The sequence below is a fragment of the Eptesicus fuscus genome, chromosome 20, assembly GCF_027574615.1.
Source record: "Eptesicus fuscus isolate TK198812 chromosome 20, DD_ASM_mEF_20220401, whole genome shotgun sequence".
NCBI classification, from domain to species: domain Eukaryota; kingdom Metazoa; phylum Chordata; class Mammalia; order Chiroptera; family Vespertilionidae; genus Eptesicus; species Eptesicus fuscus.
Window position 1 is genome coordinate 3,185,895 of NC_072492.1, and position 2,860 is coordinate 3,188,754.

At 43.3% G+C, this 2,860-nt stretch overlaps 1 pseudogene; it reads left to right on the forward strand.

Annotated features, from left to right (window-relative positions):
- Nucleotides 1-1,563: 1,563 nt before the first annotated feature.
- LOC103299368 (TIP41-like protein) lies at nt 1,564-2,366 on the forward strand (annotated as a pseudogene).
- The last annotated feature ends 494 nt before the right edge of the window (nt 2,367-2,860 follow it).

Below are 2,860 nucleotides of genomic sequence, written 5' to 3' on the forward strand. Positions count from 1 at the left end.
TCCCCAAGCCCAGTACTAGTGGCAGTTGGTCTCAGTTTGCAGCTTAGCCTCTCCCAGGCACCTCTAAGCCCAGCACAAGTGGCAATCATCTGCAGATCACTTTCTAGTTCATACCTAGGGGCCCCAGTTAGGACAGAGGCAGGGACTGACCTTGGCCTGCACCAGTGCTCTTCCCAAGGCCCCAGAACCAACATACCCAGTGGCCAGCTATAGACCACACTAGAGCACCACCCAAGCACCTCCACAAATGACACACCCAAAGGGCAGACTCCACAGCACCAGAACCTCATTGAAGTGAGTCCTGATCCATAGAGTCAGCTCCTGCACAACAGCCTCACTGTAGTCACATCCAGTCCTCATAACCAATCAGCTTGAGCTTCAATCCCTCACATTGATGTGACAACAGAAATACAGGCTCAGCTACAACTGGAATGCACACACAAGGACACACCTGGAGCACTGGGCTCAAGTGACCAGGGATACAGAACCACTGGGCCCTACAGGACACCTACTACATAAGGCCACTATACTAATACTGGGAGATATAGAAGCTCTACTCAACACATAGAAACAAACACAGGGAGGCAGCCAAAATGAGGAGACACAGAAACATGTTCTAAATAAAAGAACAGAACAAAACTCCAGAAAAATAAGTAAACAAAATGGAGACAAGCCAATTACCTGATACAGAGTTCAAAACACAGGTTATAAGGCTGTTCAATGAACTTAGGGGAAGAGTAGATTAATTTAGTGAGAACTTCAAGAGATAGGAAACAAAAATGGAGATAGAAAGCATAAAGAAATAGTCAGAAATGAAGAATACAATTACTGAAATGAGAAATACATTACATGGAATCAACAGTAAATTAGATGAAGCAGATGACTGAACCAGCAATTTGGAATATAAAGTAGCAAAAAACACCCAATCAGTATAGAAAAAAAATAAAAAGGATGATAGTTTAAGGGGCCCCTGGGACAACTTCAAATATACCAACATTTGCATCATAGGGGTTATCAGAAGGAGAAGATAGAGAACTAGGAATGGAAAATCTATTTGAAGAAATAATGATGGAAAACTTTTCTAATCTGGTGAAGGAGATAGACATACCAGTCTAAGAAGGACAGAGAGTCCAAAACAAGATAAACCCAAAGAGGCCCACACCAAAACACATTAAAATTAAAATGCTAAAGGTTAAAGACAAGGAGAGAATCTTAAAAGCAGCAAGAGAAAAGCAGTTAGTTACCCACAAGGGAGCACCCATAAGACTGTCAGCTGATTTCTCAACAGAAACTTTGCAGGCCAGAAGGGACTGGCAAGAAATATTCAAAGGGATGAAAAGCAAAGACTTACAACCAAAATCACTCTACCCAGCAAAGCTATCATTCAGAACTGAAAGACAGGTAAAGAGCTCTGCAGGCAAAACACCCCTCCTCCCTCCCCGCCCCCCCCCCCCCCCCCGCCCACACACACAAACTAAAGGAATTCATCACCACCAACCCATATTGCAAGAAATGTTCAAGGAACTTCTTTAAGAAGAAAATACTGTTGGCCCCGCCTTGATCATGATGGCCCACGGCTTCCAGAGCAGCCACTAGGACTTCTCCTTTGTGCCCTGGAAGCTGACAATGACCAAGACCCACATCATGTGGTCAGTGGGCGTGGAGAAGTGAGCTGATGTATTGCATAAGCCATCTCTCCCCGAAATGATGTTTGGAGACAACATGGCTTAGGAATCCAGCATGGTTCTGGCTCCGAGATTGAGTTTAATGCTCCAGATGCATTCAGATGTGTAACCACCGGCCACGAGAGGCTTAAAGAAGCCTGTGTGGAGGAGTGGCAGGAAAGCAGGAAAGGGGGACCCTTCAGGGAGGTTAATAAACCACATGATCAGACCTACACAACCAATTAGAACAGAACATTACTTGGCAAATCACTTATGTTGAACGTTGTACCAACAACAGATCATATAGGTAGAAACTGAAAGCGAGAGAACAGATAGTTTTTTTAAGAAGTTCTCCTGTTTGAGGATGAAGTTTATGATCATGGAGCTTCGAGCCTTAGTGTACAAATTAAAGTAATGCCTTCTGCTCCTTCGGCTGCTGCGGGCTTCTTGAGAATCGATGGGGTGATTTACCACAGCATGAGGCTTTATCACAAGGCCAACAAGACCAACACATAACAAGAATGGACATCGTAGGAGCGCTAAAACTGCTAATCTAATACATGTTTCACCTTCCTCTTCATAGAACCTCATGAAATATCACAATATTTACTGATCAAGAAGGCACTTTGTGAGAAGCTAATATTTCCAGAAAGAACTGATCATAACCCCACAGACTCACAAGAAAATGCAGCTGTAGAATAGAGTGTGAATGTACCACACACTCACCGTGGAATGTGATGGAGATTTTGGCTCTGCGGATGGGGGCATTTTTATTATCATAATTAGTTGGCTTGTCTATGTGCAGATTTTCTGTAACCTTAAAGAAAAAAAATATAAGATTGTTGCAGGCAGGTTACACTCAAAATGAAAAAGAAGAAAAAGAAAATATTTATATATATAAAAACCTAAGCAACCAAACAACTGGTCGACCAGTCACTATGACGCACACTGACCACTAGGGGACAGACACACAATGCACAGGATTGGACTCCCTCCTGTCTAAATCGGGCCTGCGGGGATCAGGCCAAAACCGACTATCTGACATCCCCCAAGGGGTCCCAAACTGTGAGAGGGCACAGGCCAGGCCAAGGGACCTCTAGTATGCATAATAAAAAGGCAATAACTAAATATCTATCAATAATTTAAATGCAAATGGAGTATATGCTCTAAACAAAAGACACAGGGTTACTGAATGG